We start from the raw sequence: 24,856 nt of genomic DNA, 5'->3' as shown, positions 1-24,856 counted from the left end.
CCCAGACTTTGAAACTATGGCTGGGTGGAGGAAACCTGGATCATTTACATTCTGTTTTCTCGATATATAGAAAGTTTAACTCCTTCCATTTCTTATTCTAAGTTATGAAAATATTCAGTTTTATTATTCCTTACCTTTAAATTTGACTAAAAATATCCAATTACAATCTATAAAAACATGCAATCACTACCTATGTTTATTTCCATGACATCCACATATTAGTTGAATAGTACTCAATATATTGGCTATATGTGTCAGCTTCTAAATAAAGCAGGAATATATATTTTCTTTTGCAAAGCTTGCAAGTCATCATAGGTCTAAATCTCAGAATATGAAATGCCCAAATAAAGACACTTTTCAGAGGGATTATTTATTTATGTCTTAGATTTTTATTGCTTGGCATTTTTCCTATTTTCTTATGCTCTCTCTTATCCTGTAAGAAAGCAAAAGCATGACTGGTGAGATTGTGTTAGCACTCTACAAAATATCTGGCCTTCCTTTGCAAAATGTCTTCAGTATCGAAAAAGGAAAGACACATTTTTCGCTGATAATTACGTAGTAAATAAAGTATTCTCTCTCTGGTATAGACTCTATTGATGCTAAAATTGCTCTTTTTGGACAATGAATCAGAATATACAGGGGTGCTAAAGTATTAATATTTTGGCTATTCCGAGATTATTTTCTTCACGAAGGAATATAGCGTTCCACAGAGAGTTCTACTTCTTGGGCCACAAGACTGTCCCTTGGTCCTCAAACCCACAGTACCATGGGCTGCAAGAATGGATCAAGTTCTGCTGTGGTCAAGTGTTTTGCAAACATGGCTTTTCACAAGAAATTTAAATTGTTAGTTACTATGTAGACATATTAAAATCTTCTCTGCTGCCACCTTGGTGTAACTGGTCTTCCTGCCTCTGAATGTCCTCCCCTGAAAGCCAATATACTGCTAAGTTATAAGCAAATACCTGACCATGTAACCCTCCCCCTTAGCTGTGGTGCCTTCTCATTATCTACAGAGCAATTATATATCAAGGCTCGGCTTATATTCAAAACTTTACTCAGTTTTTATATTTCTTTTTTTTTTTTTCTATTAGTAGATATAATTGACTTCAACTTAGAAGTGAAATGTGGTGAATAGGTTAATGAAAAAAAATTTCAGTCCCCATGTCTAAGGTGAGTCATCTTTTTCTCCATGAGAAATTGTGTAGGTCGGGGAGCATGTAATATGGTCATCTTCCTATGATGCAGGTCCTGATGTCATGCTTCATTTCTGGTTTGTAGATTCTCTTTCAACATGATTTGGTTCAGTTTATTCAGGAGTTATATTCAGTATATTCATGGAAATATGTTCAGATACACAGGAATGCATCTGAAAAGAAATCTTCAGTAGAAGGTGAAGCAAGAAGAGATTCAGTAAGTTTAGATATGCAAACTGGAGACCATTACGCACACTCTGAGGTTTCCTTTCCATTGCCTGGAGTGCGCTATAAGATTGTGCTGATCAGAACTTCCTCAGAAGACACTGAAAACTTTAAGATTTTTTGAGTTCTGGTAGTCAATGGTAATCATATCTAAAAGCTGTTGCTTTAACCAACTGGCTTTTTTTTTTTTTTTTCCAAGCACCTTTCTCTCGAAACCTAGGTGAATAGCGGCTTCTGCAAAATTTCATCTTTCTCTCTGAAAATTATTTTTTTGCTCTTTAAAAAGGGGCCCTTTTTTTGTGGCATTCCTTTTCTTCCAAATAACAGTCTCATAGTAGTGAAGTGGTGTCACCATCACAAGCAGCAGTGAGGTGTTGCTGTAAAAGTTGCTGCTGAGTTTTAAGCATTTCTTTACATTTCTGAATTTCTAATTTGAGTTTTTCAGCTTCCTGTTCATGGTCTTGCTTTGAGATTAAATCTTCATCATTAAATTTTCTAAATGTACCTTTGAAATGTGGCTACCAAGTTTTTCTCCGTAACTTTTCAAAATTCCCCATTGTTTTCTGATGCTCTTTGTAGGCTGTTCTCTCAGTTTCACAGGAAAGGTCCCAGATACTGTCTCTGCTCATTTCCCCAGCATCTCCTTCAGGATCTGAGATGACATTTCCTGCATTACCATCTTCTCTTTCTCTAGCTTTCTTTTGAGGAGAAAGATGAAAAACCATTTCCTTTTCCATTTGCTGAAGAAACTTCTTCTTTATCAGCATTTTCCATTAGAAATCTTTTGTGACAATATTCATAATGAGTCAACATAATTTTATACATTTCGTCTAATTCCTGACTTCTGTCTTACCAGTTTTCCAGAGGCCTCTTTTTCCATCAGCTCTCCCCACATTATTTAAAATGTCTAAAGCTATTTTTAATTATTTTTTGTTCATAAAAAGTTGATGTAGACTTTCCCTCAGTTTGTCGTACTCATTTCTCTTTATATCATTATAATACTGAATAGCTCAATTTGCAATAGTATTTTGTAATTTCTGTACCTTATCTTTCTCATTTTTCAATAGTTGATACAAATTCCTGTTCTTGCACTGTAACTGTCTCTTTCCTGAAGCTCAATCATTTCCCTCTGGGAGGTTTCCAGTTCCATAAGTCTCATGTAGCAGTTCTGTAGGTGGTTCATGTCACCTCCCAGTTTCAGGTTCTGTGTCTCCTGAGCTACAGGGTTCTTCTACTGAAGTAGTATTGGTTCATTCATATAATTTAAAAGAGCTGCCATATTTAATTCTCTCTATCTCTTTACCTTTGGATCCTTCACATAACTGAGGAAAGCCAAAAGTAGTCATTCTTGATCAAGATAGAAATAATCTGTAACATATTATCTTTTATGCAGAAGGCACCAACAAAAAATGTGCACATTTTTAAACAAAGTTATTGAGGAACATGGCACTTCCTTGAAGTATAAATTTGATGGTGATTCTTTGCTTCTGAGCTATACTTATACATAGTTTTGCTTTGTGAAGACAGACCTGGCTTTGTAACAGCCATTTGTAACTAACTGTAGAGATTGCCAGTCTCTCATGGCAATCTCTATAGCCAGGATTCCTGAGGAATTAGTTCAGCAGTGAAACATGTAGTACAGCTGTTGTCATTCTTTTATGCGGCATCTCTTCTTACGTTTCCCCCAAGGATTAAGTGAGATAATACATAAAATATTTAGCATACTGCTTGGTTTATGGAACACAAATAATTAATATTAACTATCATCATCATCATCAGGTAGACACAGATCAGCTAGACACAGGGCTGTTTAGTATAAATGACAGGATATTAAAACCTTCACAGCCATCAGAAGTGGCAGTGAGTTGCTGCTGGGTGTCCTAGCTCACCTCCCACAACATTGAAGAGTCAGGAAAAGTGCAATGGGATGCAGGACCTTGCGCTGGCTGCCCCTCCTTCCAAGCTTTTATTTATTTTAGAAAACAATTACTCCTAACCCAGCTCAGAGGTTTTTTATTTATTTATTTATTTTTATTTTTTATTTTTACTTTTTAGACAGTAGCCCAAGGCTGGAGCGCAGAGGCGTGATCTTGGCTCACTGCAACCTCCGCCTCTCAGGTTCAAGCAATTCTCCTGCCTCAGCCTCCCAAGTAGCTGGGATTACAGGCATTTGCCACCACAGCCAGCTAATTTTTGTATTTTTAGTAGAGATGGGATTTCACCACGTTGGCCAGGCTGGTCTCGAACTCCTGACATCAGATGATCCGCCTGCCTTGGACTCCTAAAGTGCTAGGATTACAGGCATGAGCCACCGTGCCCGGCTGCTCTGAGGTTTTTATGTTCTTTCTTTTATCATTCATGCAATCAAAACTTTTCAGTTCATATTATTGATATTTACATTTTTATTAAATGCATGCTCATTGAACATCTCTTTTGTGCCTGGCACTTTTCAAGACACTGAGGATATATTGAGGAAAAAGGAGACAAAAAGGAAGATAAAATCCTCTGGCTTCATAGACTTTAGCTTGTATTGGCATAGAAAAAAAGTAAAACAGATAAGCGAAATACATAATGTGTTAGAAAGTAAATACTGCAGATGAAATGTGAGGAATAAGACTGGAGTGCACAAAGAAGTGTTTAAAGGTTGGTTTAAATTTATACTGGGTGGATTAGGATAAGTCTCCTGAGATGGTAGCATTTCAGCAAAGCTTGTGGGACAGGTGGAGGTGGGACACATGGGGAAAGTTACATGGCTTTTTAGAGGAAAGGCCAGTGCAAAGGACTTGGGGTGGGAAAAAGGCCTCATATATTTGGGTAACAGCTAGAAAATTAGTGTTGCTACAGAAGGATGAACAAGGAGAGTGCTAAGAAAAAAAAAATAAGACTCAAGAAGTGAAGAGGAGGACCCAGATGACATAGTGCCCTCTAGGTGGTTAAAGCACTACGGGCTTTTATTCTAAATGAGACAGTAAGATACACCCAATGAGATGACAAAACCATAGTGTATTTGAGCAGCAGTGAGGACTGTTTTTCTCCATGTATTTATTTTTCCTGCTATGTTTCTCAAGATTAGGTTCCTTGAAGAGGAGATTCATTTCTTGACACATAGTAGGGATTCCATAAAGCATTTACTATATGACTATCAGTCAACACATTTTTATTAAGGGCAATTTCACATATTTAAATATTCAATCACCAAAAATCATGCAATAACATTCTAATTAGTTGCCTAAAAATCAATTGAATGAGAACAAATTGTTTGAAGCATTCTATTTAATGCCTTTTATCTGCAGCATTTTTTCCCCAGATATCATACTCTGTTAGGAATAATCATACAACAATCCCAAAGCAGTTTGCACTATATGAAGTACTTTTAAAACAGTTTGTTGTAAAAATTACAGTTTTTTCTGTTATAAATTATTCTAACATCACAAATATGCCCCAAACACATTATCTAATATTTTCACCTATAAACATAAAATTGCCATTTTAGAAACATTTGGAGGAGTGTTTACAGTTAGACTAATTTATTTTTTCACATACCATATTATTTATTTATTTATTTGTTGGTTTATTTATTTATTTTAAGTTCCAGAATACATGTGCAGAATGTGCAGGTTTGTTGCATAGGTATACATGTGTCATGGTGTTTTGCTGCACCTATCAACTTGTCATCTAGATTTTAAGCTCCACACCCTGTAGGTATTTGTCCCAATGTTCTCCCATCCCTTAACCCCCACCCCTACGTTTTTCCCCTCCCTGTGTTCATGTAATTCTCCTTGTTCAACTCCCACTTATCAGTGAGAACATGTGGTGTTTGGTTTTCTGTTCCTGTGTTAGTTTGCTGAGAATGATGGCTTCCAGCTGCATCCATGTCTCTACAAAGGGCATGATCTCCTTCTTTTATTTGGCTGCATAGTATTCCACGGTGTATATGTGCCATATATTCTTTATCCAGTCAATCATTGATAGCCGTTTGGGTTGGTTCCAAGTCTTTGCTATTGTGACTAGTGTGGCAATAAACAGACATGTGCATATGTCTTTGTAGCAGAATGACTTACAATCCTTTGGGTATATATCTCGTAAGGGGATTGCTGGGTCAAACGTTATTTCTGGTCCTAGATCATTGAGGAATCGCCACACTGCCTTCCACAATGGTTGAACTACTTTACACTCCCACCAACAGTGTAAAAGTGTTCCTATTTCTCTACAGCCCTGCTAGCATCTGTTGTTTCCTGAATTTTTAATAATTGCCATTCTGACTGGCATGAGATGGTATCTCATTGTGGTTTTGATTTGCATTTCTCTAATGATCAGTGATATTGAGCTTCTTTTTCATATGTTTGTTGGCCACATAAATGTCTTCTATTGAGAAGTGTCTGTTCATATCCTTTGCCCACTTTTTGATGGGGATGTTTGTTTTTTTCCGCTAAATTTGTTTAAGTTCCTTGTAGATTCTGGATATTAGACCTTTGTCAGATGGGTAGATTGCAAACATGTTCTCCCATTATGAATGTTGCCTGTTCACTGTGATGCTAGTTTCTTTTGCTGTGCAGAAGAGTTTAATTAGATCCCATTTGTTGATTTTGGCTTTTGTTGCAATTGCTTTTGGTGTGTTAATCATGAAGTCTTTGCCCATGCCTATGTCCTGACCTGAATGGTATTGCCTAGGTTTTCTTCTATGGTTTTTATGGTTCGGGGTTTTACATTTACGTATTTAATCCATCTTGAGTTAATTGTTGTATAAGGTGTAAGGAAGGGGTCCAGTTTCTGTTACCCGCATATGGCCAGCCAGTTTTCCCTGCATCATTTATTAAATAAGGAATCCTCTCCCCATTGCTTCTTTTTGTCAGGATTGTCGAAGATCAGATTGTTGTAGATGTGTGGTGGTGTTTCTGTCTCTGTTCTGTTCCATTGGACTATGTATCTGTTTTGGTACCAGTACATGCTGTTTTGGTTACTGTAGCGTTGCAGTACATTTCGAAATCAGGTAGCGTGATGCCTCCAGCTTTGTTCTTTTTGCTTGGGATTGTCTTGGCTATATAGGCTCTTTTTAAGTTCCATAGGAAATTTAAAGTAGTTCTATCTAATTCTGTGAAGAAAATCAATGGTAGCTTGATGGGAATAGTATTGAATTTATACATTACTTTTGGCAGTATGGTCATTTTCATGATATTGACTCTTCCTATCCATGAGCAAAAAATGTTTTTCCGTTTGTTTGTGTCTTATCTTATTTCCTTGAGCAGTAGTTTGTAGTTCTCCTTGAAGACATACTTCACATCCCTTGTAAGCTGTATTCCTAGGTATTTTGTTGTCTTTGTAGCAGTTGTGAATGGGAGTTCATTCATGATTTGGTTCTCTGTCTGTTATTGGTGTATAGGAATGCTTGTGGTTTTTGCACACTGATTTTGTATCCTGAGGCTTTCCTGAAGTTGCTTATCAGTTTAAGTAGTTTTGGGGCTGAGATGATGGGGTTTTCTAAATATACAACCATGTCATCTGCAAACAGACACAATTTGACTTCCTCTCATCTTATTCGAATACCCTTCATTTCTTTCTCTTGCCTGATTATCCTGGCCAGAACTTCCAATACTATGTTGAAGAGGAGTGGTGAGAGAGGGCATCCTTATCTTGTGCTGGTTTTCAAAGGGAATGCTTCCAGCTTTTGCCCATTCAGTATGATATGGCAATGGGTTTGACATAAATAGCTCTTATGATTTTGAGGTATGTTCCATCAATATCTAGTTTACTGAGAGTTTCTAACATGAACACATGTCCTAGTATTACTAATAGCATATGAGTCTGTAGTTTTAGAGAACAAAATAAACTATTTGTAAGTTTGAACATTTTTCATTTTTATGTTTTAATTGAAAACATTAAAAGAAAAAGGAAGCATTTCTCCCTTGGGATTGAAAATAATTAAGAGTTTAAAGTAACATTTAGTAATTAGCTTGGGGGTGACCAGTTCTGAAGACATGTTTTAGTCATTTTTAACTCTCTGACATAGGTCTCTGTGATACCTAATATTTGTGCTTGTGTTTCTCTCACAATTAAATCATACATTTAGTCACAGAGTGTATAGCAAGAGAATATCTGTTATGCCCTCATTCACCCTGTCAACTTCACATTCAGCACATGAAAATGAGAATGGTTGATGTCATTGAAAGTCCAGCAGTGAACACAACAAAAACAATGTTTTCATAGAATTTATGTTCTAGTGTAGGGAGAAATAAAATATATAACTAAATTACATAGTACCTTATTTTGGTAGTATGTTGTTAATTATGGAATGTTAGTACAGGTTGGTCCAGGAATTGTTTGCTCCTATAGGGGTTACTAAAGAGTTATAACTTGGACTTGTAAAATGGCCCAGGGTCTTTTCTTAGGCTGGGATTCCCTGAAAATAGAGTCTGAAGCAAAGGCTCATGTGTACTAACCTACCGGGGAGTGTGATCCCTAGGAGCAGGAGTGGGCAAATACCAGAATAAGTTAGAGAAGGTGAGGGAAACCTAATGTGGGGGTATATTGCTTAACTGGATATTGCTTGATATCAAGAACAACTGATTTCTCCTTTAGTGAAATCATCTTTGGAGAGGCTGTTTAAATGACTGCTCTGCGGACAGTTCCTCCAAAAAAAGAAAGAGAGAAGAATTTATCCAGTGGTTTCTGTATCCAACAGACCAACATTTTCTTGTCATGGTTACTCATGACTTGGTGTAAACAGGGAAACCCAGAGCTTGAGGCCAGTGACTTACAGAGTGAGCGGAGTGTAGGCATTATCAGGTAGGTCTGCATCATGATAATGAGAACTCATGTCAAGCTACTCATCAGGACAACTGAAAAGAGACAGGTGAGTCAAAAAATGTCTGAGTTGGTGCTTAAGAGGCGTCTGAGATAGCCTTCAACCCTACTTTATCCAGACCCACAGAAGGCTTTATTGGTTTTACATTGACGCGTTTCCTATACATTTTGCCAAAAACAGGTAAAAGTTAAAACGACTGATCTGTCTCAAGCCTCAATTATTTTAAAATGAAGAAACTGAGAACTAGAAGAGTAAATTGACTTACTTTCAGCTAAATCAATGAACTGTCAGTATTGAGTTCTCCTCAGCAATATACAATTTGGAGTTTACCGAGAATGTGTTCTTCATGAAGTCTTTGTTGTTTGAATGGTTTGTGTATTTCCTATAATATCCATAGATTGTAGGTAAAAAAGGAATCTTCACATTTATTTGTTGCTTCAAGGGCCCGAAGTCTAACACCTCTTTAGTTTATATGATTCACATAAATTCACTAGGCAAATTCACATGTTAATGTTAATTGTAATTAAGATTTCCAGACTGAAAGTTTGTATTAATCGCACAGAAAGAACAACATTGATTGTTTCAATCAAAATGAAATATTTCCTGCTATCTCCAACTGGACATGAGTTATCTTTATTTCATGTGATTTGAGGGCCAATTGTGGCATTTGGCTACTTACTTATTAAGAAAAAATTAGAGATCTTGGAGTTGTCTTATTCTTTCTATAAACTTGTGAGCATCTGTATGCTTCAACGGAAGAACAGTGCCTAGTTTGGCCATATACAACACAAGCTTATGTCTCTACACACCTATTCATACTGCAAATTAAATTAGATTGTTTCCCCTGAATTTTTTTTTGAGACGGAGTCTCGCTCTGTCCCCCAGGCTGGAGTGCAGTGGTGCGCTCTCGGCTCACTGCAAGCTCCGCCTCCCGGGTTCCTGCCATTCTCCGGCCTCAGCCTCCGAGTAGCTGGGACTACAGGCGTCCATCACTGCGCCCGGCTAATTTTTTGTATTTTTTTTTTTTTTTATAGTAGAGGAGGTGTTTCACTGTGTTAGTCAGGATGGTCTTGATTTCCTGACTTCTTGATCTGCCCGCCTTGGCCTCCCAAAGTGTTGGGATTACAGGCGTGAGCCACCATGCCCGGCTGCTAACTCTTCTTATTTGTAAAATTGTATAATACACTCAGCACAGGATTCATAAGCAGATCTCATGTATTAAACTGTGGAAAGCCGTTTAATACAAACTTTGGAAAGCATTTGTAATGTGCTATTTGAATATTAAGTTTCAAAGATAACAGCCTAAATAATATTCCATATAAAATAGATATTTTTGTTTGATAAATTGAGCCAAAGTAATTTAAACAAACAAACAAAAAAAAAACAGTGAGATTAGACCTTGGGCTCTGGTAGTTACTGATTTTTTTATTTGGCCAAAATGGAATAAAATTTAAACTTAAAGTTTCAGAAGTATCTTCAAATATCCTCTATGATTCTGACTGTAAAGCCCCAATTATAATTCAGTTATAAAGCCTTTATGTTTTGGTAATCCTTCCGGAACTCTTAGGCAGAATTAAGTATTTTAAGTAAATATGTAGTGTTTTGTGTATAATTTTAAAAATAGTGCAACAATTATCAGCTAAAAAATACAAGTAAGCCATTTTCCAGTTTAAACTAAATATTTAATCACTTTTATATTTAGACCATTTCTGGTGGATTTTGAAAGTTATCTATATATTCTTTTATTAAAAATAACGATAACTCTAATTTTTATATCTGCCAATTATTCCACATGAATGTAAATATTATACTGACAATCTTAAAATAGATCAATTTTTGCTGAATAAATTTCATCTCTTTTCCTAAATTTAGCAGATCTTATTCTTATGCAAAATAATGCTCTGCACATATCTATTCCTTCATTTCTTAATTCAATATCAGAGAAATGGTATTTTGGTGATTTAAAAAGTTGTATGTTTTTAAAGAGTATATTCTAATATACTAAGTCAATGGTTTTTTGCTAACAGGTTTCTTGCTAATGTTTTTTTAATCTGTACTTAAGAGCAAACAATAAATTAATCAGATTAAACTCTCTCTCTGCCTTTTGGTAAGTTGTGTCGTTTGGAAGGATGTAGATTGCAATAGTCATCCATCAACGAACTACACATACCGGAATAGAACAATGGTCTCAAACCTAAACTCTCTACAGATAGATCAGACACAAAAATTTCCCTTCTGGTGGTACGGCATACATGTGTTTTAAAATCTAATATATCTTTGAAATATTGTCATTTATTTGCCTGCTTGTTATTAATTAAATAACCAACATTTATTGCATATCTACTTCCTGACAAATATTGTGTTAGATACTGTGAATAAAGGTAAATGTGACCAGGGTCTCTGCGTCATGGAATTTCTACTCTATACCAGGGACAGAAAAACAGACAAATGACTGCAATATTGGGTGATAAGTATCATAAAATATTTATCATAAAGATTCACTTGATAAGTAAAATTCATTTGTTTACAAACATTATAAAACAAGATCATTAAATGTATATTTTTTGCTTAAAGCTTTCATAAGGGATGTGTGTGTCTGTGTCTGTGTGCATGCAAGTAGGTTTTCTACCTAGCATGCAAGAATTATTTTCCTGCCTCTAAATGCATACACTTATCTTTGCCCACTGTTTTTATTCTTCCTATTTTGAGTGACAAAGGATTCTGTCTATTCTTATCACTCTACTTATGTTTTGCAACTACCCTTTCTTATTTTCTTGCAAAACTCACTCTTTTGTTATCTTCTCTATCTCTTAAATGAAATGTCCACAAACAATTTTTTTTTTTTTTTTTTTTTTTTTTTTTTTTTTTTTGTAAAAGGCCAGATAGTACTTTCCTGTAAAAGGCCAGTATTTTAGGCTTTGTGAGTCATGGAACCTCTTCTGCAACCACTCAGCTCTTCCAATGTGGTATGGAAGCAGCCATAGGCCATATGTAGATGAATTAGTTTAGTTGAGTTCCAATAAAACTTTATTTATAAAAACAAATAGTAGCCTGGATTTGTCCCATGAATTGTAGTTTGCTGAGCCTTACTTTAAAGAATAAACTCCTCTGTCTGTTGGGTTACTTTTAACTTTAATAAAATGTATTCTAATATCAACTATCAAAAAAGGAAAGTTTACAAAAAGTTGCCCATGTAACATTAGTTCAATATTTTAAAACTGTAATCAAGCTTAAAAAAATAAACCTGTCACATATATAACTTTCCTCCAATATTGACAAATATAGCTTCATAAACACCATGTAGGCCAAATTTGAATTTGGGGCTTTTTTTGGAGTTCCCCATCAGAAATGATGGCAGAGAGATCAAATGCCATTCCTATTCTCTTTCATTTGTTACTCCCTTCCTTTCCATCTGAAGGACATAAGTTCTCACCTCCTCAGGACTAGAAGGGTTTGATTTGCTTTTAGGAAGATGAACTTGGAGATTAATTTCCTTCAAGTTCTGGACCAAGCCTGAGACCACGTGGTCAGACAAATCTAGGTTCCAAGATACCAGCACATGTTTAAGAAAGGGCAGTGCAGTGCTTGGGCGGGCACATTCTCTTGGCTACATGGTTTCCTTACTCTTTAGGGAAAGGTGAGGCTAGAGAAGGGCCAGAGTTGGGCCCGCTAAAGTGCAGGGTCCAGGGCAAGAACCCCTTTTATTGGGGTCTAGATGCACTGAGTCCAGGAGAACACCTATGTCTTCACTAAGGAAATGAGGTAGTATTTTTTGGCTTTTGTTTTAGGTTGAATTGTGCCTCCTCCATGCCTCCAAATTCCTAAGTTGAAATATTAATCCCTAGTACTCTAGAATGTGACCTTATTTGGAAATAGGGTGATTGCAGATGTAATTATTTAAGACGAGGTCACACTGGAGTAGGATGGGTCGCTAATCCAATATAACAGATATTCTTATAAAAAGGGAAAATTTGGGCACGGATATACATACAGTGAAAATGCCATGTAAAGATGAAGGCAGGGTTTGAGGTGTTGTTTTAAGTCAGTCAAGGAATGCAAAATTCCATCCTGAAACAAACAGAAGCTAGGCTAGTGGCATGGAATAGACTCACACAGTCCTCAGAAAGAGCTAACCCTTCTGGCACCTTGATCATGGACTTTAAGACCCCAGAATTGTGAGACAAATTTCTGTTGTGTAAGCCACCCGGTGCGTTGCACTTTGTCATGGTGACTCTAGTAAACTAATATATTTCCTTAAAGAGTTTTTCTTGACAAGTGCTTCTAAATAGTCACCTTTCATTTAGTTTTAGTCATTGTACTCTTATTTGTTACTCTTGGGAATAGCAAAAATTGTAATATTTTATATATTCATTTGTTAATGTATGTCTCTCTCACTGTATAGCATTTCTACATTGTAGCTGCACCTGGGCAGGATCAATGTTTGATCACTACAGCCTTAACAGCACATAGCAAAATGATGAGCATTAGACAGAATACATGCAACAAACATTCTGTGAATAAATAAAAGAATGAAAAAGACAAAGGAAGGAAGAAAAGGAGAAGAGAAAGAAGAAAATGAAAAAAAAAAAGACCTACACATTTAAGAATATTATATGACTTCAACTCATTTATGTAGAACCATCCATTGTTCCTCAACATTTAATATTAATGAATCATCCTATAATTCTGAAAGCAAGGGAAACAGCCATGGGTGTTAAGACTTTATTAAGTGGAGAACTGACTAAACAACTATCTCAGATTCCTAGATGTAGTTGGATTAAAGGATTCGTCAAGTGATCAATTTGAGCTTAAATAAGTTTACATTAGCCAAACTGCCAAAATCTTATATAATTTTAAATTATGTAACATTACCTATGTCATCCAAGCTACACTCACACACTTACTAACTCATTCATTTTTCCTTCATTCATTTGAGAAATATTTTTAAGTTCTTAAATACTTTCAGATATGGAATAGATGAGTGGAAAAATAAAACAAAGGTCCTTGGAATTTATATTGGATATAGGTTAGGGCAAAAAAATTATACATAAATAAGTTATATAATAATTTCAGAGGTGATTATTCCTATATAAAATGGAAAAAAGTAGGGCAGGATAAAGAGTCAAGGTAGTGTGGTTTGTGGTAAAATTTTGAATGTGGTAGTCAGCAGAATAGTCCTTTTAAGGAGTTGATAATCAAAGATCTGAAGGAGGTGACACAGTTACCAATTTTTCTGAAGGAAAGATAAGACAATCAAAGTGAAAATCCCAAGGTGTAAATACGCAGGCATGCAGCAACAACAACAACAACAACAACAACAACAACAACGACGAAACAGTAGGGAGGGCAGTGGGGTTGAATGGAAAGAAGGAGCAGGAGATCACTGAGGTGTGTTCAGAGAGGTAATATGCTGTGTGGAAAGAAGGCTGATCATGTAGACTCTCACAGCTCTTCAAGAATCTACACTTGGCAATATAAAAATAAAATTCATCAGAACATTTTTTTGTTTGAGGGACTTTAATAGTAATTTAATCTCTCTCTGTTTTTTGTTTTTGTTTGTTTGTTTGTTTTTACCTTCGTAAAGAAAATGGAGTCAGAGATGTTAAGATGAATGCTAAAAGTCACATGGCCTTGACCGGGTGCAATGGCTCATGCCTGTAATCCCAGCACTTTGGGAGGACGAGGTAGGTGGATCACCTGACGCCGGGAGTTCAAGACCAGCCTGACCAACATGGAGAAACCCTGTCTCTACTAAAAAATACAAAATTAGCCAGGCGTGGTGGTACATGCCTGTAATCCAAGCTACTAGGAAGGATGAGGCAGGAGAATCGCTTGAACGCAGGAGGTGGAGGTTGTTGTGAGCCAAGATCATGCCATTGCTCTCCAGCCTGGGCAACAAGAGCGAAACTCCATCTCAAAAAAAAAAAAAAAAAAAAAAAAAAGATAAAAAGTCACATGGCTAATTTGACCAGGCACTGGAAGCTGTCTCAAATATTGTCAGTATTGGTGCTTCTAGCGCAGTGGTTGCCAAAATACAATGTGATTAGAATCACCTATAGGGCTTGTTAAGACACAGAATGTTCAGCTCCATGCTCAGCATTTCTGGTTCATTAACTATTGAATCGGATCCTGAGAAGTTGCATTTCAAACAAGTTTCCAAGTTGTGCTCATAATGATAGTTTGGGAGACACACGTTGACAACCACTCTCTAGAATAAATTATAAATTGACTTGATTTAAATAAATTAACATTCTGTGTCAGCAACAGAACAGGAATTACATGTTTTGATTTCATACAAAATTGTAGTCATTTAAATAAATTGCAATGTCATGGAAGTGAAAAAATCTTCCTTGTGTGTCATGTGCTAATCTATCTTCCTTCCAGGTCTGGTATTCTAGAACTTGCACCATCTGTTTCTTTTCCACCTATCTGACCTCTTTACGATCTTCCATTGTCCTAATGACCAATTTCCAGCTTCCTTCCAGAATTTCATTTTTTAATCAGACTGATATATCCCAGAATTGATGACAGAATGAAAAAGAATATATGATATACGAGTTACATGGTATTGAGCCCCAATTAGTTCATTGTCCCCAAAGTAAATCAATATACTTTTTTACAATTTTATAATTTTAAATTCTCTTGGAAAGGCATTAGCATGAGAACATCTATATTTTTTGTCTACAGCAGAGTACATAACACAACTTTTCCTCAAAATTGGAGAATATCCAGCCCTGTATAGATTTTTATATAATTATATAAAGATATAGGAGCCAAACATCAATAAACAACATTTAAAAAAAAAAAAACAGTCTTGAGAATTATACCAGTGTCGTCAAGATAGAAAGCAATTTCAAACCAATCTGGGAAAATTGTTTTCCAGGCTCTTAAGCAGTTTCAAATTTTCTTGGCCAGACACTTTAGAGGATTCTTCTGACATTCTTCTACACTAAAATCTAGAAAGTCAGAGGAATAAAATAATCTGCGTAAATTAAATACAGACACTATTTATCTAATGGATGTACAATAAATTATCAGGTCTTTTTATTTATACTTCCTAACCATTTTTAGGATTCTTCTCTTCCTAAATATCCTTGATTCCCTTATCTTTTTCTTGGATATGTGTAATATCTTCCTTCTTCAAAACAAATTATTCTGCCAATTTGAACTACTTCTTTATTCTTGAATACACCATACACTGTTTAATGCTTCAGACTCTTAGTACAGTTGTTTAGAGCACCCTTCTTCTGTCTTCATGGAAAATCATAATTCATCCCTCAGTTAATGTTGGTATAGGCTGGAATACTGGTATATGCCACATGTGCCATATTCTATTTATCAAACCTAGTCCCAAGGTCAACTATGACTTCAGGACGTTAGAAAACTAGATCTCAAAACTCTGAATATAACGAGTATTGCAAAGGGTGTGTATGCTGGAATGGGATGGATTTTTAGCCTTTAAACAATCTACTGCTATCTTGGTCTGTTTTGTGCTACTACAACAGAATATCTGAGACTGGGTAATTTATAAACTGTAGAAGTTTATTTGGTTCACAGTTCTAGAGGCTGGGAAGTTCAAGATCAAGGAGTTACATCTGGTGAGAGCCTTCTTGCTGCATCATCCCAGGGTAAAAGGCTGAAGGGAAAGAAAACATGTACAAGAGAAAGAGGAAAAGAGGCCAAAGTCATCCTCTCATGAGGAATCCACTCCCACAATAACTAACCCACCCTGACAGTAATAGCATGAATCTATTGATGAAGGCAGAGACCTCATGACTGAGTCACCACTTAGAGATCCCACCTCTCAAAACTGCTGCATTGGGGATGAAGAGTTCAATACATGAACTTTGCGGATGAGGGGAGGTGGTCACTTTCAAAACATAGCAATCACATTCTGTCCTTTTGGTACAAAGGATTCGCATTTACTCCACAGGTAATATTTGCTAAACCTTTCCCAGAACACCACCTAATATCATTCTAATTACAGCATTAGGCTCAATATTCACAGTCTCATAATCTCCATCATATCCAAGTATGGATGGGATTTGTATGTGTGTGTGGCTTTTCTGTGTCTAAAATCTGTGAACTCAAAAAGGGCATACCTTTAAATATTTCTGAGTTCATAATAAATTGACTTGCAGCCAAGTTGTTAAGTGCTCTTTACCCTAAATTCAATTCTCACTTTGAAAATCTTTCTGAAATACATATACACACACACATATATATATATAGCAAGTCTTGCCTTAAAAAATAATTCTTACAATGAAAAGTATAAGGATGAGATATGTTTTTATTTTCAAGGAGCCTTCTATATTTCTGCTGAAGTCTACTTTCAAACTGAATAGGACCTTCTTCAGTTTAGCTCTGATTTCCTGTTCTTATCAGGCAAAATGTAATTCAATGAATAGAAGGCAAAGGATTCTTCAACACTCTTCCTGAACATCTTTTTTAGCCATAGCCACAGGATATATTTTCTGTCTTCCAATTTACTACATTCAAGTGCTGAAATCTTTTCCACCACTGTATAATACAGATCTTTCTTTTCCTAACCTTCAAATGAAGTTTCCTCACTGTTCTTCCTGATTACCCACCTCCCAGTTTTTCTTTCTTTCTTTTTCATTTATTACCAGTTTTTTTTGTTTTACCAATATCCCAATTTTAGGTACTGGTTTCTATATCAGTTATCTCTACCAAACCACTCCGAAACCTAGTTTTAAAACAATGTCATACTATCTCTCAGTGTCCTTTGAATTAGAGTGGTTCCTTATTGTTTTTATCATCACTGTTTCATTTTTACCTGGGAAGCTGAATTTAGTTGAAGGTTTAGTTGGGCTGGAAAATTCATGAGAGTATGACATACATATTTGGTCACTGATGCTGGCTGTCATCTGTAATGACTTAATTATTCATATGGCTAATAATTGCAACGCTTCAGGTTCTTGCCTAGCCCTGCCAAAGAATTGGTGTGGCGGCTGACTGCGGCGAGTGATGGAGACAAAGACTGACAGAAAAAGCTGTAGGTTTTATTAAGCAGAGTGACAGTACAAAGCTTCCACAACGTGGAAGGGGTTCCGAACGGGTAGCCACTGTTGGTTTTGGGTGATTGCCTTTTAAACTCTTTAACGCAGGAGATAGGTGAGGCAGGAAGCTGTTACCAGAGCAAAAAACAAAGACAATTAACCATTTGTGACATGTTTTCGATCTTGAGGAAAACCGGAATTGCAACTTAGGTTTTATCTACTTTATGACTTTGCAGTGGCATGGCAAAAGAGACAGGATCTTACAGAACTTTACAAATTATGTCAGAAAAATGGGCAGTTAGCATTCTTTTTACTTTAGTTTCGGGGGAAGGGGAAGGGAGAGAGGGAGAGAGGACACAGAGAAACTTACAGCAAAATTTTCGCTGTTTATAGCTTTCTTGGGGAAGAAAACACAAGCACAGTTCCTGGTGCTAGGAATATTTTAAGCGTATATCTTCAATATTATTCACCCAGGACAGAAGTAAGTCCTGATGCAGGAAATGAGTGAGTTTCACAGCTTTCTGAGCCCCTGCTCGACCCAGGAAGCCCAGCTGGCCCCTCCTCTCATAATCTTCCAATAAAAGTGACTACTTTCCTTACATGACCTTCTTAAGAAAGCATTCCAAGACGAAGAAGGCAGAAGAAGCAAGGCCTGTTCATGCTAATACTCTGGAAATTGCACAGTATTACTTATGCCAAAGTCTATTATTTAAAGTGTATCACGAAGTGATCCCGAAATTAAGAGAATGGAGGAAAGGATTAGACCTCGGGATAGAAGCAGCAGAGATATAACATTATACAAAAGTGCATTTACTGAAGTTGTAGGAGTTTATGGCAGTAATAATGTACCACAAGCCCATTAACCAAAACTAATCTTAGTAAAGAGCCCTATTAAATAATTGACAAAATAGGTGATAATTTTGTATTTTAGGACAAATTCAGCTGAAGCTTAAAGCATTATTTTAATGGTCTGATTCAGTGTTTTCTTTGTTTCTTTTTCTACCTTTACTGAATTATAACTGACAAGTAAAAATTGTATATGTTTGGGAATACAACATGGTATTTTAGTATCTATACACATTGCAAAATAATTACTACAATCAAGCTAATTAACCTATCTATAATATCACATAGTTACCTTTTTCTGCATTGGTATAAAGCCTTAAGATCTATTATCTTAGCAACTTTCAAGTATACAATGCATTGTTTTTAGCTAGTATTTTCTGTCAGCTACTCAGGTGTGGGCAAAGCTTTGATATCAGTCTCACTGCTTTTATCTCTTGCTCTAAGCTATTACGGCACAAAACTAATGCAACCATTTTTTAATTCTTATAATGAAATAGTATAAAAAGCGTACGTTAAAAGTAAAGAGTGTTAATAATATTTGTATAATATGGTTGAACCATATTCAACCATATTTCAATAGCTTTTGGGATACAAATACATATATTTCAATAGCTTTTGGGATACAAATGTTTTTGGTTGAATGGATAATTGTAACAGTGGTAAAGTCTGAGATTTTAGTGTACTGGTCACTGGAGTAGTGTACGTTATACCTAGTATGCAGCTCCCTTCTACCCTTCCCATTTATGAATCTCTAATATCTTTTAAAGCACTCATCTAGCTTAATTCCCTCTTATGTGTGACAACATATTGTATTTGGTTTTCCATTCCTAAGTTACTTCACTTAGAATAACGGTCTCCAGCTTCATCAAAATTGCATAAAAAATATTACTTCATTCTTTTTCATTGAATTTCTTCTTGATTAGTCAGTAATGGTGCCCCATGTGTTTGTGTGTGTGTGTGTGTTTTTGCATGTGTATATTTTGAGCTTATTCACATTGCAGAATCAATAATAATATTAACTTTGTGAATCATATTTATTATCTGCAAGCATAAAGTCATTATGAAAAGGATTCAGATTTTTTATTATAAATGAAATGTTTTTAATATTTGGTGGTCGTGAATTTTAATACGGTTTATTTGGTATAAATACATGAATCATGGGGGTGGAGCTGGAAAAGAAGTCTTTCCAAAAGAAATGTTACAGATCTTCCTCCATATAAAATTCAATTTTTTAACAAGTAAAATTCTGATTATAAGTTAATGTCTCCTTTTAAACTGTGCCATTTGTGAAATACTCAACAATGACTTGATGCCAAAAGCATTTTAAAAGGATATCAAAGCCTCTTGCTGAGATTTGAATGTCTATGTCCACTTCAAATTCGTATGTTGAAATCTTAATCCCCAAGAGGATCATATTAAGAGGTGGGTCTTATGGGAAGTAATTAGGTCATGAAAGTGAAGCCCTCATTAATAGGATTAGTGCCCTTACAGTGGAAAGACATTATCTATGAAAGTGGGCCCTCACTAGACACCGAATCTGCTAGTGCCTTCATCTTGGGCATCTTCACTTCTCGGACTCTAGAAACGTGAGAAATATATTTTTATCGTTTGTAAACTACTAAGTTTATGAATTTTTGTTTTTACCATCCTGAATAGACTAAGACACATCTTCTTCTTCTTCTTTTTTTTTTTTTTTTTTTTTTTTTTAATGGAGTTTTGCTCTTGTTGCCCAGGCTGGAGTGCAATAGCGCGACCTGGGCTCACCACAACCTCCGTCTCCTGGATTCAAGCAATTCTCCTGCCTCCCGAAAACGTGGGATTACAAGCATATGCCACCATGCCCAGCTAATTTTTGCACTTTTAGTATAGACAGGATTTCTCCATGTTGATCAGGCTACTCTCAAACTCCTGAATGCAGGTGATCCGCCCACCTCAGCCTCCCAAAGTGCTGGGATTACAGGCATGAGCCACTGCGCCCGGCCAAGGACACATCTTTTATATAAAACCTGCTTTTACTTAATGTTCTTCAAGATTATAAATTGTGATTTGTTAGAATTCCTCTTGATGAACTGCATTATAATAGTGAATCCTGAGATAAGAAGGTATTTTAATTTCTTAAGCAATACTTTTATCAGAGAAAATGTACTAATATTTAAATTGATTTCAAACATCTTTCTAATGTTCAAAAGGATCAATGCCACCCTTACCCACCATCTTTAAAGTCTAAGCTAAAGTTTCCCATTTTGGTTGCAGTGGTTGAATTTAGCTGTCTCAACTTTTTAATCTGGTGTATAAATTCTTGGTTTCTCAAAATGCACAGGGCTCCTTTTCTTCAGATATTCATATCAAGAGTACAAGATATCCCCACAGGAACATGTTTTTATCCAAACCAAATCAAGTAAAGTAAGTTTCAGAGTTTACTTAGATAGATTTGCTTAGGTACATTTTGATTCTAATTCCAATATCAAAGTGATAAATAGCTTCAAATGGAAAAATTCAGGTGATTAAGCCTTGTCAAATATTTACCAAATAGGATGTTGATGAACTGAATGCTTTTAATGAGTTGTTCTAAACCAAAGATTAAAATTGCAATCTGCCGTGATAAGTAGAAATCCTACAAAATTCAATATTGACAATAAATCATCAATTTAAGGAATAGTAGAAGTTATTTTGGATATCATTTAGCAAACAGATGATTAGAACAAGCTTCTATAGTTTACCTCTGTATTTGCTGCTATTTAGCATTTTTTAAACCCCCATTATGGGCCAAGACATGCACTGGAATGTATAATAAAATGAGCACCCACAGTTTTGCTACATGTAAATGGAGAAATCAGCAAGATATATAGAGTTTAAGGAACTATCACTTATATTATTTTTAAAATATAATAATTGCATTTTATATTCCCATTGAATTATATTTTTGTATTTCATAAACTATATTAAACTTCTGAATATATAGTTCTGGAACTCAACAAAAGATAACATAAAACTGAAGATCAGGAGAAAGGCAAAGGATACAGATTTAGTTGGAGGCCAAGATATGGTAATCAGAATGGATATATGGATTTTTTAAATCCATCAAATTTTATAATATTTATATCTGCAGGGGTAAATGCGACTAACATGAAATAATATGTACGGTAAAAGAAGATGTTAAAAAAATTATCTTGGGGATAACACCATGGGCAATGGTTTTATTGCTGTGAGAGAAATAGAACTACAGAAAGGAGACTAAGATGGAGAATGGGCAGAAAGGGAGGGTAGAAAATGAGCTGAGATGTTGTCACTGAAGGAAGGAAAAGAGACAGCTTCAAAGTGAATGAGAGTCAACAATGGACTGCACTAGTTTAAGTTAAATAGAAAGAACTCATGTTAACAGCAGAGAGTTGGTTGATATACTGATACAGTTTCAGTAGAGTTCTTGCCTGCAGCATATTATTAACAAGCAGTGTGAAAGAGTGAATAATGAATGGCATATGAGGATGTTCAAATTGGATAAGTACACACTTCATTCAAGGGTTGCAAGACAGGGTGGTAGGTAAAGGCCAGTGTGAGGAAAAGTTGTTTGCTTGTTTATTTGGTTTTGTGTTGTTAATTTTTATATGGGAGAAATTTGAGACTGTTTAAAATCTGAGTGGAACAATTCCGTTGTGAAGAGTGCTTGAAAAGAGGGTGTAACTGAAAAATCAAAGACCTTGAAGTACAAGGGAAAGTAGAGACTGATTGGTGGAGAAGCAAGAGGAACAATACAAGGGAATATCTGCATAAATGAAATTTGTCCCTTGCTTCTGGTATAAGTATAGAGTCCCGCTTGGAGGGCTCATATTTTCTTTAGAAAGTGGAGAATTGAAGGGTAGGAGACGTAGTCAAGAATAAATGACAACTGAAGGGGCGTGTGTGCGTGTGTGTGTGTGTGTGCATGTGTGTGCGTGTGATGTCAGCAGACTAGTTTACTTTTGGAGTGAATGAAAATGTACTATTATAATGTGTCAACTGAGAACTGAAATATAACAGTAGAGAAAGAGGAGCCCTTCCAATAGCAGTGTTATGGTGGGGAGATAGATCTTTTTAACAATGACTAGATGCTTGGAGCAATCTTCTTAATAGTTCTAGAAGTAATGTGGTATGTGTGTGCATGCACGCTCATGTATGCGTGTGTTAGAGAAAGAGGATATTATCTATCAGATTAAATACACAGTAAATGATTTAATATGATTTTAGTCAGTCAAAATTTTTGATACAATGACAAATATTTTCTTTTTTTTCCAGCAAGAATGAAATACTTTAGTTTGGATGCAAGCATTGATTATACACTGGTTGTTTAGTATCTAGGCAGAAATAAAGTTGAAGTATAAGGTGTCTTAATATCCAAACAATATTCATCCAAGTAACTTAGTTGTTCATTTCGTTTCAAAAATGAAAACCAATACAGCTGTTCAACTCTGAATTTTATCCTTGGGAAAAAATTATTTTTGTATAACACATTTTAGATTATACATGTTACCAATAAATTGTACTTAATCACTCAATCTAATATTTTGGAAATATTTTTGACTCCACTTCCTTGAATCTCACATCTATTGTTTTCTCTAAATCTCCTGTAACTTTTCAAACATTTTCACACACTACTGCCATCCTAACTTGATTGTGAATAACGTCATACCAACAACCTTATACATATAACTCTTGTTAAAAGTTTCTTACTTGATTTCTGTAGAATCTGTCAATGGACACCTCTTACAAATAACCATCAGATTAATCTTTCCGAAATGTTTGTTCAAACATGATACTCTTGTTTGGAAATCTTTCTTAAGTACCCACTGAAATATCAGAATAAATCCCGAAGGTACCTTAAAGATTTGGCTTTTGAGATACATACACACACACACACACACACACACACACACACACACATACACACACACATATTTTATCCTTGGGAAAATGTATTTTTGTATAACATATTTTAGATTACACATTACCAATAAATTGCACTTAATCACTCAATCTAATATTTTGGAATTATTTTTGATTCCACTTCCTTGAATCTCACATCTATTTATATACATATGGAAAATGAAGCCCATAGAGAGGAAGTGAAATTCCTATGAAGTTCCAATAACTCTTTTAGTTAGGTACTATGTATAGAGCATTTGGTGAAATAAATAAAGTCCTTAACCTCACAGAGCTTATACAAAAGAAGGCGATAAGCAATAAATAAATTAAAATATATAAACAGATAAGATAATGACAAGATGTTATTAGTGCTACGAATAAATTAAAACTGGGTAAAGGGAGAGGGCATGATATTTGAGTGTGTATGTGTGTCTGTGTGTGTGTGTGTGTATGCCTCTGTGTGTCTCTTTGTGTGTGTGTTTGTATGTATGAGTGTGTGTGTGTGTGTGTGTGTGTGTGTGTGGTCAGGGGAAGCTTTTCAGAAGAGGTACTCTTTGAATGAACATGGAGAGTGAGCCCTGAGGATATCTGTGAGTGTTTGGGGAAATAGCATTTCCAGCAGAGTAAAGTAAAATACAAGACCCTGAAGCAAGAAAATAATTTACCTCTAAAAGAATAGCAAAGAGGCTAGTGTGGCTAGAATAGATGAATCTTGGGGGTGAGGGGTGGGAGGAAAAATATGTCAGAACAATACTTGGAGGTAGATTATATAGGTAAATCATGGCAAAAATTTACTTGTATCCTATCTTTGATGAAATCCATTATATGATTTCAGGCAGGGGGTGATATCACTGCACTTACTTCTTAAATATTGTAATGAACTATGGCAGGTAAGCATGGAAGTCTACATGAGAGGTAATAGCAATAATGGTGGTAGTGCCAGAAGAGGTTAGATTTAGGTATTATAAACATTTTTTTTTTCAATTATATGGAGAGTCTTCAGGAAGAGAAGGATCAAGAGAATGCAAAGTTTAGGGGCAAGAAATTGGATAAATGACATGGGGAACCACAGTAAGAGTAGGTTCCTGGGTATAACTTATGATTTCAATTTTGACCAAGTTTGAGTCAAACAACCATTGGCCACCTAAGTGGAGGTGGTCAGTAAGTAGTTGGAGGTATTCAGTAGGTAGTTGGATGATCTGAGCCAAATTAAATTGGAGCCCTTGGTATATAAAATATTATAGTATAATTATCCACTGTCTATTGAATAACCACTATCTAATTTTACTTAACCATCAGAATACCCTAATTAGAGGAAATAATATGTCCATATTAAATATAAGGGATTTTCTAACCTACTTTCAAGATTGGGGTGGTCGGTGAGATGTACCAGTCAGTTGTTGGGTGAGGCTTCTACAAAGATCCTTTAACAAAGTTAATATTGCAAGAAAGCTTATTTATGTGGTGTGTTTTTTCCTCTACCTATCCACCCCCCAACTGAACACAGGAAGGTTTAGTAGCCAAATTGTAATTTTGAGAAAGGAAGAAACTCTATAAGAGCTCGGGTCTTCGATAAATGTGAAACTTCCATGCCTACTCTAAACTGGCTTCTTTGGGACTTTTTTTATGAAAGAGAAATACGTCTCTTACTTTAAGCCACTTTTTGTGGCAAATTTTTGTTTGTAAGAAGTCAAATCTAATTTAAAACAGGCAGAATACATTTAAAGTCACAAGACTGCATGAGGTCCCCAAGCAAGTGAATGTAAACAAGAGAGAAGAATGCTGAGGGAGAGCCCTGATGCATCCTCATTTAGAGGACTGAGCAATGAGAAAAATCTAGCATTGGACACCAATAAGGAGCAAGGGAACGA

The 24,856-nt window shown here is 35.7% G+C and overlaps 1 pseudogene; it reads right to left on the bottom strand.

Moving 5' to 3' along the window:
- The window catches only part of LOC100428144 (afadin- and alpha-actinin-binding protein-like), a 54,434-nt pseudogene that overhangs the window by 2,187 nt on the left and 27,391 nt on the right, over nucleotides 1-24,856 (bottom strand).

The sequence above is a fragment of the Macaca mulatta genome, chromosome 2, assembly GCF_049350105.2.
Source record: "Macaca mulatta isolate MMU2019108-1 chromosome 2, T2T-MMU8v2.0, whole genome shotgun sequence".
NCBI lineage: Eukaryota > Metazoa > Chordata > Mammalia > Primates > Cercopithecidae > Macaca > Macaca mulatta.
Note: the sequence above shows the minus strand (reverse complement) of the source record. Positions and strands in the feature narration are given on the sequence as shown.